This window comes from Carcharhinus amblyrhynchos, chromosome 25, assembly GCF_965287045.1.
Source record: "Carcharhinus amblyrhynchos chromosome 25, sCarAmb.v2.hapA, whole genome shotgun sequence".
Lineage (NCBI taxonomy): Eukaryota > Metazoa > Chordata > Chondrichthyes > Carcharhiniformes > Carcharhinidae > Carcharhinus > Carcharhinus amblyrhynchos.
In genome coordinates this window covers 6,968,032-6,982,542 of record NC_137348.1, presented here as the reverse complement: position 1 = coordinate 6,982,542, position 14,511 = coordinate 6,968,032, and the positions used below count along the sequence as shown (strand labels likewise).

The window sequence follows — 14,511 nt, the reverse complement described above, 5'->3', positions numbered from 1 at the left end:
CACCATTTTGAGCACCAATGGATCTTCTTTCAGAATGTCTTTGATTTGATGCAAAATTAACAAGATTACTCTTTTGAGTCGTATCTGCCCTGTGACTCCCTCGTGTACTGGAATCACAGACCAAGAGCTTTCAGTTTGCTGCAACTTCATCGAATCCCAACAGTGCAGAAGGGAGGCCACTCAGCCCATTGAGTCCGCACTGACGACAAACCCGCCCAGGCCCTATTCCCCGTAACTCCACATATTTACCCGGCTAATCTCCCAGAAGCTAAAGGACAATTTAGCGCAGCCAATCCACCTCATCCATGTATCTTTGGATTGTGGGGGGAGTCTGAGGGCTGCTGAGCTGCCTTCCCGAACTGCTGCAGTCCATTTGGTGCAGGTACAGCCACAGTGCTGCTTGGGAGGGAATCCCAGGATTTAGATCCGGTGACATTGAAGGAACGGCTGATATATTTCCAAGTCAGGGTGGTGAGTGGCTTGGAGGGGAACTTGTAAGTGGTGGTGTTCCGGGTATCGTTTAAAGTTTATTAGTGTCACAAGTAGGCTGGTGAAGTTACTGTGAAAATCCCCCAGTCGCCACACTCTGGTGCCTGTTGGGGTACACAAAGAGAGAATTAAGCACCGTCAATGCATCTAACCAGCACGTCTTTCGATCTGTGGGAGGACATACAGACTCCGCACAAATCAGGAATCAAACTCAGGTCTCTGGCGCTGTGAGGCATCAGTGCTAATCACTGTGCCACTGCTGTCATACCTGCTGCTCTTCGAGGTGATAAAGGTTGTGGGTTTGGGATGTGTTGTTGGAAGAGCCTTGATGTAGTGCATCTTGTAGATAGTAGACAATGCTGCCTCTGTGCATTGTGATGGAGGGAGTGAATGCTTAAGGTGATGGACTGGTTGTCAATCCTGGATGCTGATTGATTTATTATTGTCATGTGTATTGGGATACAGTGAAAAATATTGTTTCTTGCAAGCTATACAGACTAAATGTACCATTCGTAACGTATATCAGGGAAAAGGAAAGAAGAGGGTGCAGAATGTGGTGTTGCAGTTAGTGAAAGGATGAAGAGAAAGATCAGCTTAATATAGGACAGGACCATTCAAAAGCCTGATGAAGCAGGGAAGAAACTGGTGTCAAGCTTAATGAGTGTTACAGAGAGGTTTACAGCATTGAAACAGGCCCTTCGGCCCAACTTGTCCATGCCGCCCCTTTTTAACCACTAAGCTAGTCCCAGTTGTCCGTGTTTGGGCTCATATCTCTCTGTACCCGTCTTACCCATGTAGCTGTTTCCATGGGTAAACACTGTTGTTGGAATTGCGCTCATGTAGGCAATTTTCTCAATTTGAATTGGGCAATGCATTATATGAAAGAAGGTATGAACAAGAATAGACTGCTCATCCCCTTGATTCAATGAATATTCCACCAGTTGTGAAATCAGCACTGATTTGTACCTTCCCTCCATCTGTCAACTTCTGCTTAACAAAAATCTAATAATCTCCGTTTTGAAACTTGTAATTGACCCCGACAGCTTTTTGAGGGAAAGACGCTCCCACCCAGTGGAAATAATTTACCTCTATCTAACCCTTTAATCATCTTAAACAACTACATGAGATCACGCTTTGTTTTCACTGCTTGAGGAAACACAAGCCTAATCTCTAATAAGTCAACCATTAAAGTCCTGCTATCTCATTCTCCTGAGAATCTATTGCATCCCCTCCAAGGCCAGCATATCCTTTGCCGGAATGCACTGCACTAACCTGGTTGAAGAGGTCTCTGGCGAGCTGTGCCAAAGAGGTTTCCTTGGCTCATGCATCTTATTTAGTCCCTCCCTCATCTTGGGGGCTTCAAACCCAACTTGGCACTGCGTCATCGTCCAAGCTGAGCACGGCCCAGGGATTGAACCGGGGGTCTCTGATCCCCTGTGCCCTGACAATGCACACCATGATATACTCGTTGAACCGTGAACACTGCTCAGTGTTTGCTGTGTTAATGTGTTGGACTTAAGCCAACCCAACCAAAAACAAATTGCCGTCGGATTTATTGCTCTTCATGGGACTTTGCCCTGTGGACAGTCTCCCGCGTTCACCTGTGTAACAGTGACCTGCGCTTCAAACAAAGAGTTAACTGAGATAGAATTGGAAATTCTTTTAAATTTCATTCCCTCGCGTTTGCCAGTCACACAGTGATGTGCTGAGTGACACATTCACACCAGTGTCCCTGTCGCACTTTAATTTCATATTGCTTAGAGTTTGGTGATATTATTTCAGAGAGTTGAATTCCTTTCACTGTGGACAACACAGGCTGCATTCAAGAAACCCGTCACAGAGTGGGCAGATTATGTGCAAGCATGCTTGATTGACTAAGAGATCTCATTAATATGCTGCAAACCTCAGGAGGTGGAGCTTGTATTTTTGTGCAAGTTGTTTAAAAGGTGGTTCTGGGACCTCTTGAGCTCATTTGCCGAGTAGGTGAATTTGCGAGATGGACAGCGTTGATGGAGCGGCCAGCGATATTTCGGAGGATTACGCCAAACTGTCATTGTTAGTGGCTGCAACAGATGGCTCCTGCTGCCTGTGAAACTGGTTTGGAGCAAGTAGGTTTCTCTCTCACTTTCCTATCAGTGTTCCTCCGTGCTATGCTTAATGCATTTCAACACACCCAAGACCTGACTGACCTGCCAAGCCGGACGTCTATGGTACAGTACGGAGCTGTGGCTTCTTAGATTGCAGGAGTTGAGCAACTAGTGAAATGAGTAATTGGACACATGAGGAGAGTGGTGGAAAACTGGGGCTGACGTGTGTGCTGTTTTTATACAAATGAGATGAGATGATGGGGAACAGGTTTAGATTTAATATTTTCCATAGGCACTCAGAGACTTGGGTCAAACATTCACTTTAAATTGAAGTTATGGTGTATCTGTGCAGCTGATGTTGAGCTGTAAAGCCACACTTTGCTGTGTTCTTAAAGTGATTTAAATAGTAAGGGCTGCTGGTATGGGCTTGTGTTGCCCTCACTCTTTCAAAGCAAAACTCAGCATGTTGAACTTGATAATTTTTTTATGTTGTAAATGTTGGTACGAGGAGACGGAATGCTGACCCCAGGGTGATGATGTTGAAGTAGCCAGTGGACCCTGCCACGGAGGGGGACTTCTGTATACAATGATGTCGGTTTAAAAAGCAAGGCTAATGAATGAAAGAGGAGAAATGAGTGCTGGTGGGGGAGCTGCATTATATTTCTGTACAGTGTTGCTGAGAGAGCCACTTGTGGTGATTTGGGCTGGATCCTTGTATCGTGCGGAGCACTCGATTTTGAGTGTTTAGGAAATACTCGTGCGAGGTGTTAAGTGTCAACAAGACTGTTACTAAATTGCTTTAACAAAGAAGGATCAATAACTCTGTGCATCAACTCTCGTGTCACCCGAAGGATTGGCAAGCAGTTTCTCTGAATCGATTTGAGTTTGAGTGAAAATTATTGCACCCTGTGGATGTTGCACATCAGGTGAGACAGTCTGTAATTTGGGATTAAGCCTGATAGTGTGTCTCAGTCTCTTCCCAAGAATTCATTTCTGCTTATTGCCAAATCTCATTCTTTATGCAGTTGAGCTGGGACGGTTTTTCCGAAGGGAAATTTGCTTGTGTTCCTCCTCTCTTGTGCGAGCTCCGTTTCTGAAGCTCTTTGACATGGGGAACCTTTTCTCAAGAGCAAAGCATGAGCACCACACAGAAGAGAAACTATTAACCATGTTTTTTTTTAATACAGCTTGTTGGTGCTAATCAGTAGCAGTCCTTAACATTGTACATAAATACCAGATCTTAAAATAGAACTGAAAAATACTTCCGAGAAGTGTGTTACAAGATCACTGCCTGCTTTCCTTTTACACCATGTCACTTAATCAATAGTTTGCCTGCTTTCAAAGCTCTGCACTCACCCCACACACAGGACTTTTTTTTTTCATTTCTTCAACTTTCATTGTTAACACAGAGACAAAACTGACTTTATAAAAGCACAGCTGCTCACAGCTTGAGACTTAGCTTGTGCCGTTCTCTCAACTTCAAACATTCCCTGAGAATGTCACTGAGAAATAACATCAAGATCGAGCGGTAGTTGTATCAATTTTAGGGAAAAGTTGCACAAGTCTCAAAGTTCAGCTTGATTTAGCCTGGATTTCGGTTTCCATTTCATGTCTTTCCGCCTTTTCTGACGGTCTCAAACTTTTGCCTTGTTTTTGTTGTTCAAGAAGGAGTCTCAAGAACGGAAGTGGATCTCCCGCCAGCCATATAAGAGTAGACCTCCCAGGTCAACCAGGCATTGGCAGAGTCCCTGGCTTATTGAGCCCTCCTCTTGATTAAGGCAGTACCTACACACGCAGGAGCTGCTTTCAGAGTGAATTGAGGTAGAAAATTTTTCTTTTTTTAAAAGCAAATATATTTTCAGGCTAATGGGATGAAGAGTTTGGAACAGGTTTTGCATTGTGAGGCAATCTCGTGCATGGAATTAACTTGGCTGTTATTACTCTGCTGAAGGGGTGACCTTGGAGAAGAAATAATGTCATTGGTCTCATTGACTGGCAGCGGAGTAGATTCAATTGGCCGAATGGCCTACTTTCTGCTCCCATGTCTTTTGGTCTTATGGTTTCTGGACTTGTAATCCTGAGGCCCAGGCTAATGCTCTGGGATTCAAATCCCACAAAGGCAGCTGGTGGAATTTATATTCAATGAATGAATCAGGAATTGAAAAGCAAGTGACCATGAAACCATTGTCAATTTTCAGTAAAACCCATCTGCTTCCTGAATGCCGTTCAGGCAAGGAAGTCTGTCATCCCTATCTGGTCTGGCTGATATGTGACTCCAGACCCATGTGGTTGACTCTTAACTGCCCTCTGAAATGGTATGGCCTCTCACCCTGTTCGAGGGCAATTAGGGACTGGCAGCAAATTCTGGCTTTGTCCAGAGATGCCCACATGCCATGCACGGGATGGTTAGCACTGCTGACTCACAGCGCCAGGGAAAGATGTGCAGGTTAGGTGGATGGGCCATGCTAAATTGCCTCTTAGTGTCAGGGGTAAAAACATGGGGTTATGGGGATAGGACCTGGGTGGGATTGTGGTTGGTGCAGACTCGATGGGCTGAATGGCCACCTTCTGCACTGTATGACTCTATAGGGGAATAAAAATCAATAACTAATAACACATGGGTTTGCTATGACCCTAAGTATTATTTTGGGTGTAGAATAGATTCAAGCTAGTCAAAGGTAATTTTATTATTGACACTGGGGTGATTTTCACACAGTGATCAACATATTCAGTAGACTTGGAGATGAGAATAATGGAAACAAGGACCACGATGGCATGGAAAGAAAATCCACAATCCTTCTGGATGATTAATTAGTGTGAACTGAATAATCTTCCGCATTCACAACTCAAATTAAAATTTTTAATTTCTTCAAGTTTTACCAGTGTTCCTCGGCTATTCCAGTGTGACTGAGCCATTTCACTTGAACTCATCAGGGCGGCACAGTGGCACAATGGTTAGCACTGCTGTCTCACAGCGCTAAGGACCTGGGTTCAGTTCCCGGCTTGGGTCACTGTGTGCGCGGATTCTGCACATTATCCCCATGTCTGCGAGGGTTTCATAAAGTTAAATCTTGCGGGATCCAGGGTGAGATATCTAAATGGATACAAAATTGGCTTCTTGGCAGAAGCCAGTGTGTGGTTGTAAAGAGTTGTTTTTCAAACTGGAGGCCTGTGACCAGGGGTGTGCCTCAGGGATCAGCGCTGGGCCCGCTGTTATTTGTCATTAATATAAATGGTTTGGATGAGAATATAGGGGGCATGCTTAGTAAGTTTGCAGATGACGCCAAGATTGGTGGCACAGTGGACAGTGAAGAAAGTTATCTCCAATTGCAATGGGATCTTGATCAATTGGGCCAGTGGGCTGACGAATGGCAGATAGAGTTTAATTTAGACAAATGCGAGGTGATGCATTTTGGTGGACTGAACCAGGGCAGGACTTACTCAGTTAATGGTAGGGCATTGGGGAGAGTTACAGAACAAAGAGATCTAGTGGTACATGTTCATAGCTCCTTGAAAGTGGAGTGACAGGTGGACAGAGTGGTGAAGAAAGCATTCAGCATACTTGGTTTCATTGGTCAGAACATTGAATACAGGAGTTGGGACGTCTTGTTGAAGTTGTACAAGACACTGGTAAGGCCGCACTTGGAATACTGTGTGCAATTCTGGTCACCTTATTATAGAAAGGATATTATTAGACTAGAAAGAGTGCAGAAAAGATTTATTAGGATACTACCAGGACTTGATGGATTAAGTTATAGGGAGAGGTCGGATAGACTGAGACTTTTTATTTGAGCGTGGCTGAGGGTGATCTTATAAAGGTCTATAAAATAATGAGGGGCATAGACAAGGTAGGTAGCCTTTTCCCAAAGGTAGGGGAGTCTAAAACTAGAGCGCATAGTTTTAAGGTCAGAGGGGAGAAATACAAAAGCGTCCAGAGGGGCAATTTTTTCACACAGAGGATGGTGAGTGTCTGGAACAAGCTGCCAGAGGTAGCCGTACAGGCGGGTACAGTTTTATCTTTTAAAAAGCATTCAGACAGTTACGTGCGTTTGATGGGTATAGAGGGATATGGACCAAATGCGGGCAGTTGGGCTTTAAACAAAAAAGGCTGACATGGACAAGTTGGGCCAAAGGGCCTGTTTCCATGCTGTAAATCTCTGTGACTCTGTTTCCTTTGGGTGCTACAGTTTCCTCCCACAGTCTGAAAGAGGTGCTAGTTAGGTGCATTGGCCATACTAAATTCTCCCGCAGTGTACCTGCACAGGTGCCAGACTGACGACAAGGGGATTTTAACAGTAACTCCATTGCAGTGTTAATGTAAGCTGACTTGTAACACTAATAAACTGTAAACAGTTTTATACAGCGGATTTATGCAATGTGTTGCAGTGCTAAACTGTTATGCGAAAGTTTCATGAGTGTTTTGTGGATTGTGGAAAAGTTGAAGAGTTTACCTTTCTGTAGGTTCTACCAGTGGCTCATTGCCTTGCTTTGGGGACTTAATTAGTTGGATGCAGTTTGTGGGAGAGTTAATAGTGCATGCCTTGTGGGAGCAATGTGTTTCGGGTTAAGAAACCTATTTTTGTAAAAATTCTCACTAATATAACAGAATCATGGCAAATACCTCCAGTAACATAAAGCAACAATGAATATCCTCAGCGCTGCTGTGTGACAGCGTATTTGCATTGCTAATCTGCAGGCACTGACCATAGCCTCACTAACAAAGCGAGAGGGATTGGGGGAGACAGTGTTTGTGAATCCCAGCAGGATAGGCTTGTAACTTATTTCAAATAGCAACAATTATGTTGGCATCCTGCAGGTATTTTTCCTGAAGCTTTATTTATAAAATGTTTATCTTTGCAAAGCAATTAAGTACTTTGCTCTGGTCTCTGCTTGAGCCTGTTATTTGGGACAAAATGTAAGCAACGTTCTTCAGCTGTCTACTCCTTAAGTACTGAAATTCCATCTCTAAACCTCGCCACAGCTCTACCTCTCTGACTCTCTCTCTTGGACCCTCCATCTCTGTCTCGAACCCTCTGACTCTCATGCACTCTTCCCCTCTCTCAGACCCTCCATCTCTCTCTCTCGCACCTTTCGTTTCTTCTTTCTCTGTTTCTCGTAACCTTCCTCCCTCTCTCTCTCTGGCTCTCTTTTTCACTCGTTCGCACCTTCTGTCTCTCTCTCTCTCTCTCTCTCTCTCTCCTCCTCCTCTCGCTCTCGCCCTCCGTCCCTTCCAGAACCTCCATTTTTTCTCCCTCTTCTCTCTCTCGCTTGCACCCTCCGTCTCTCTCTCTCTCTCTCTCTCTCTCTCTCTCGCTCACGCCCTCCGTCCCCCCCCCCCCCCCCCCCGCTCGCTCACGCCCTCCGTCCCCCCCCCACCCTCGCTCGCTCGCGCCCTCTGTCCCCCCCCACCGACCCTCGCTCACAGCCTCCCCTGGTCTCACCAGCCTTCCTTTCTCCTGAAAGCCTTAAGCTTCTGATCTCTGGTCCCAAATCTTGGCAACTGTTCCTATGACGTACCTTGGGGCATTTTATGACATTAAAGGTGGTCTTGAGTACAAATTGTTGAATGCATCAAAGTTGCTGTGGTTTCCATTTACCTCTCTCTGTTGCTTACTGACTCCCAGCGTGCGCCGTTCTCTGTTATCTCATACTCTAAAATTGCTGTGTTCGTATTCTGAATTTCTTTGACTTGATCTTTTACCCCTCAGTCTTGTTTGCAATTCTGACTATCTTTCATCCCTGTTCTGTGATGTTTAAACTGAAGTCCTTCCTTATTGTCTGATTTGGCAACATGACATCAAAATAAAATTCACAGATTGTTGCCTTTCAGTTGGATGTTTTATAAACCCCCACACGCTGATGTAGCATTCAGAGATTGTCGGAAATACTCAGTAACAACTCTGGCTTTCAGTGTTCTCGCCTCTTAATTTGAAAGGCTACAAGCTCAAACCTGGAAAGAGATACTGAGTATTGAAGCATCGCATCCCTATAGTGCAGAAGGAGGCCATTTGACCCATCAAGTCTGCACCGACCACAATCCCAGCCAGGCCGTATCTCCAATAAACCATGCATTTACCTTAGCTAGTCCCCCCGTCACTAAGGGGCAATTTAGCATGACCAATCCACCTAACCTACACATCTTTGGGCTGTGGGAGGAAACCGGAGCACCCGGAGGAAATCCTCGCAGACACGGGGAGAATGTGCAACCTCTGCACAGACAGTGACCCCAAGCTAGGAATCGAACCCGGGTCCCTGGCATTGTGAGGTGGCAGTGCTAACCATTGTGCCACCATGCTGAGGTGTCACGTGTATAAGCTTGACAGCTTGGCACAGGTAGAGAGCACCATGACATGGTTAGGATCATGTGGCCAACCGCAGAACGTGCAGAATGCCCGGGATAGATGCTGTGGTGATCAGTGTCATTTGGCAATATTAGGGTTAAATAGGTCACAGAAAAGTACTGAGACTAGGTACGCTTTGGAGCATGATACAGCAGCTCGCGATCATGTGTGAAAACAAGCTCATGTGACAAGTCAGATTTAGTTCAAGTCAGAGTTAGTCCAAGGGAAAGCACATGATGGGTTGCATTATATCCAGTAACCAAAGTGACTGTATTTTAGTATATGATTTTTTGACTTGATTTGATTTATTATTGTCACATCTGTTAGTACACAGTGAAATGTATTGTTTCTTGTGTGCTATGCAGACAAAGCATACCATTCATAGAGAAGGAAAGCAGCGAGTGCAGAATGTAGTGTTATAGTCATAGCTAGAGTGTAGCGAAAGATCAACTTAATTGCAAGGTAGGCCCATTCAAAAGTCTGATGGCAGCAGGGAAGAAGCTGTTCTTGAGTCGGTTGGTACGTGACCTCAGAGTTTTATATTTTCTTCCCGTTGGAAAAAGGTGGAAGAGAAATGTTCAGGGTATGTGGGGTCCTTAATTATCCTGGCTGCTCTTCCGAGTCAGCGGGAAGTGTTGACAGAGCCAGTGGATGGGAGGCTGGTTTGTGTGATGGACTGGGCTTCGTTCACGACCCTTTGTAGTTTTTTGTGGTCTTGGGCAGAACAGGAGCCCATACCAAGCTGTGATACAACCAGACAGGATGCTTTCTAGGGTGCATCTGTAAAAGTTGGTGAGAGTCATGGTCGGCGTGCCAAATTTCCTTAGTCTTTTCATGTAAAGATGGGAGAGCACCATCAGGTCTTTGTTGTTCAAGGTTAAGAACCACCTTTGATCTGAGAACCTTTTAGTCTCCGATGGATATCCTACTTGTGCGTACCTCAACAAATTGCTTGTAAACAGTCTCTCAATGTTTTAATAAATCTCTGAAATTAATTTATCTCCTATGTCCGAAACTGTTGCTGTTCACAATGATATTTTAATGACGGAAAACTTGATGACGGCCACAGGATAATTTGTTGTATTTCACAATTTCTAAAAAAAAACCACATGAGGATCATGCAGTACAGTACAAAGAGTGCTGCATTGTTCGAGATGCTAATAGTTAGATCAGATGCTAAATTGAGACCCTCGTCTACATGTTGTGACAGAAAGGTTCCTTCGCCTTGTTTGAAGAAAAGACCAGGGAGTTCTCCTGGTGACACGATCAGCATTTACCCCTCTCCCAACATTGTCGGTCAAGGATTCGAGATCGTGCATCTCGGTTGGTGTTGGGATCTTGCTGTGTGAATGTTGCCGACAGTATTTAAAGTAAAATTTATTTATTAGTCGCAAGTAAGGCTTACATTAACGCTGCAATGAAGTGACTGTGAAATTCTCCTAGTCACCACACTCTGGCATCTATTTGAGCCAATGCACTTAACCAGCACGTCTTTCAGATTGGGGGAGGAAACCGGAGCATCCGGAAGAAACCCACGAAGACACGGGGAGAACGTGCAGGCTGCACACACACAGTGACCCAAGCTGGGAATCGAAGCCGGGTCCCTGGCACTGTGAGGCAGCAATGCTGACTGCTGTTCCACCCTGCCGCCACATTGGTTATACTCCAAAAATACATTACAGGCAGTAAGAAGTGCTTTGAGGACCATGAAAAGGTGTAACAACAGAGTGCAAGATCTTTCCTCCTTTATTTACATAAAATTTGGATTTTCTAAACTTTAACGTTGCCAAACCTTCCAAGCTGCTTATGCCGTATGCTCAGTATAGGCACAGACCATCATGTTGGGGCCGTATTCGGCATCTTCCTGGAGCAATGTGGTTGAGATCTGGAGTATTCGTAGAATCCCTACAGTGCAGAAGGAGGCCATTCGGCCCACCGATCACAAATCCCACTCAGGCCCTATCCCTGTAACCCCATGCATCCACCGTAGCTAGTCTCCCTCACGCTAAGGGGCAACTTAGTATAACCAATCCACCTAACCCGTACATCTTTGGACTGTGGAAGGAGACCGGAGCACCCAGAGGAAACCCATGCAGACACGGGGAGAATGCGCAAACTCCCTACAGATAGTGACCCAAGCTGGGAATCGAACCCAGGTCCCTGGCACTGTGAGACAGCAAATGCTAACCACTGTGCCATCTATATTATATCTGAGAATTCATCTGATCGTCCCATCTTTATCAGTATTCATAGTATCTCTTGTTACATAAAATTTAGCCACAAGGATGAAGGAAGCCAAAAAATGAAGAACTCCGTGTCCATGGTATCTAATTTTTAAATGCATTTGCTGTTGCAGGAAGTATCACAGCAGTTTGAGCACAGTGCAGTCCCACAAACAGCAATTTGCTAACGACCAGGTCATCGGTTTTAAGGATGTAGTTTGAGGGATAATAATTGGCCAGGGCAGAAAGGAGAGATCCCTAGAGCTTCGGCTAGATATGGCAGCTGAAAGATCACCTCTTACACTCGGAGTTTCATAGAATCATAGAATTCCTATAGTGCAGAAGGAGGCCGTTCAGCCCATTGGGCATCTTACCCATCCCCTATCCCCATAACCCCACTTATCCCCCTAACTTATACATTGGCCATGCTAAATTGCCCCTTAGCGTCCCAATCAACCTAAACCCCCACATCTTTGGAGAGTGGGAGGAAACCACAGCACCCGAAGGAAACCCACACAGACGCAAGGAGAATGTGCAAACTCCACACACAGTAACCCAAGGCCGGAATTGAACCCGGCCCCAAGCACTGTGAGGCAGCAGTGCTAACCACTGTGCAGTTTCGGCCCATGATATCTGTTCGAGTATCGAGGTGGCATTTGAAATCGCTACCTCCTGACTCAGAGGTGAGCGTGCTACCCATTGAGCTGCAGCGTTGACAAAGATCTATGTGGAGGTCTTCTATCTCATGCCGATCCTGGAAGTCCAACGTGACTAACCAGCCTATATATGGAGTGGGTGGGGAGAGAATGAGCAAAATAATTTAATAGCAGTGATTATTTGCAGCACTGCCCTCATCTCTTGTGCAGTGACCTGTTATGCTTTTGTGTATGTTACTTGGCAAAGCTATTGAAATGAAAAGACCAAATATAGAACTTTGTAAACCACTTTAGAGATAAATATTTTACTGGCCTGGGTGAAGTTTCAGGAGCACAGTCCTGAAAGTCAGAGAGTCACGGACATGTGGTGCACAGAAAGAGGCCCTTCAGCCCATCATATCCACGCCAGCCATCAAGCACCAATCCATTCTAATCCCATTTTCCAGCACTTGGTCCGTGTGCTTATACACGAGGCATTTCAAGTGGTCATTTTTTTTTATTCATTCGTGGGACACGATCGTTGCTGGCTGGCCAGCATTTATTGCCCATCCCTAGTTGCCCTTGGAGGGCAGTTGAGAGTCAACCACATTGCTGTGGCTCTGGAGTCACATGTAGGTCAGACTGGGTAGGTATGGGCAGATTTCCTTTCCTAAAGTACATTAAAGTTTTAAAAATGTATTTATTATTATAGACTTTAATACTGCAATGAAGTTACTGTGAAAAATGAACCAGATGGTTTTTTTTTCTGACAATTGACAGTAGTTTTATGGTCATTCATTAGTAGATTCCCAATTCCAAATTTTTATTATTCTGGGTCCCCAGAACATTAACTGAGTTTCTGGATTAATGGTCTAATGACAATACCACTAGGCTATCACCTCCCCTGCTTCTTAATGCTGCTTAAATGTTGTGAGGATTCGCGCCTCGCAAATGTTGGATGTGTTTCAAATGCTGGGTTAACAGGTCTCCCAAACACTTCTGTTGAGTAATAGAGTCCCTACAGTGCAGAAGGAGACCATTTGGCCCATTGAGTCTGCACCAACCACAGTCCCACCCAGGCCCTATCCCTATAGCCCCATGCATTTACCGTAGCTAGTCCCTCGGACACTAAGGGGCAACTTAATATGGCCAATCCACCTGCACATCTTTGGGCTGTGGGAGGAAACCGGAGCATCCAGAAGAAGCCCATGCAGACACGGGGAGAAAGTGCAGACTCCACACAGACAGTGACCCAAGCCGGGAATCGAACCCGAGTTCTGGCGCTGTGAGGCAGCAGTGCTAACCACTGTGCCACCGTGCCGCCCAATTGCTTGTCTGGACATTTATTCCCTGTAATATTTGAAGTTAATGTAAAACCATTAATTTGGCCTGTATGGGACTTTTGCCAAATGTCCCACTGGCCACTTCTGTCAATCCGTGTTAGCATGACTGTTTTTCATGTGATTAAAGCCTCAATGCTACTTCACAAGCTCTGCGTTACCCAATTGCTGTACAGCACTGTCCTTTTCTACATGGTCCTTTCTCTTCCCCCAACTCTATCCCACCCCACCCAATTCTTGACCCAGCGTAGTATTCTAAATAATGCTATGTGTATTACTACAGAAATAATCATCTGGGCTTCAACTAATGAAGTGGAGACACACAAGTTCAAATGCCACATTGGAATCTGGGGGTTTTAAATTCAGTTACTTCAATAAATCTGGAATAATAAGGTAGAATGGTGACCGTGTAACTGCTGAATTCTTGTACAACCTCATCTGGTTCACTAATGTTCATGATATGGATACGCCGGCTTTGGACTGGGGTAAACACAGTAAAAAGTCTGACAACGCCAGGTTTCAGTCCAACCGATTTATTCTCACTAATGTTCTTCAGGGAAAGAAATCTTCCATCCTTACTTGGACTGGTCTATGTGTAACTCCAGACCTACAGCAATGTGGCCAGACGTTAAGCAAGTGGAACTGAATCCGTGAAAAGAATCAGCCATGATTTTATTGAAAGGCGGAGCAGGCTCTGGAGGCCAGATGGCCTACTCCTGCAACTAGTTCTTATGTTCTTATGATAACTATCCGCTAAATTAGCCTAGCAAACCACTCAGCTGTCACAAAGGCAACTCCATCACCATCTTCTCAAAGGCATGCCAATAAATTTCTTTCTTGGCTAGTGAAACTCACACTCACTTTACTAGTGAAACCCACAACCGTGAGTGAATTTACAAAAAAAAAACTTTGTTACTGGGGATATCTCGATTATTTTTAATTTTTTTTTAAGTTTTAGACGTTCTAAAATTTATTAATGTCGCAAGTCAGCTTACATGAACACTGCAATGAAGTTTACTGTGAAAATCCCCTAGTTGCCACACTCCGGGGCCTGTTCGGGCTCACTGAGGGAGAATTTAGCATGGCCGATGCTCTCTAACCAGCACGTCTTTCGGACTGTGGGAGGAAACCGGAGCACCCGGAGGAAACTCTCACAGACACACGGAGAACGTGCAAACTCTGCACAGACAGTGTCCCAAGCCGGGAATTGAACCTTGGTCCTTGGCACCATGAGTGAAATAGCAGTGTTAACTGCTGACATTATGAATACCATCAGATTTATCCCCTGTCTCCAGCCCCCATTGTTAGATTTTGGTAAATATTGTTTTTGCTTTTTTGAATGCCTGCTATTTCTAGCTGCCCCTATGTGTACATGTAATTGTCTTATATGTGACATT

At 44.9% G+C, this 14,511-nt stretch overlaps 1 protein-coding gene across 12 annotated transcripts in view; it reads left to right on the top strand.

Moving 5' to 3' along the window:
• gpsm1b (G protein signaling modulator 1b) overlaps window positions 1-14,511 on the top strand; it is a 290,004-nt gene that overhangs the window by 226,833 nt on the left and 48,660 nt on the right. The window contains exons 1-2 of one of the 12 annotated variants that reach the window (XM_080212363.1): window positions 2,457-2,597; window positions 4,245-4,397. The exons of 8 other annotated variants lie outside the window; for them this stretch is intronic. The gene's annotated coding sequence lies outside the window, so the exon portion shown is untranslated. Of the gene's footprint in view, window positions 1-2,456; window positions 2,598-4,244; window positions 4,398-14,511 lie in introns of those variants that run through there. 3 more of the 12 variants (XM_080212365.1, XM_080212362.1, XM_080212364.1) reach the window with 3 other exon arrangements.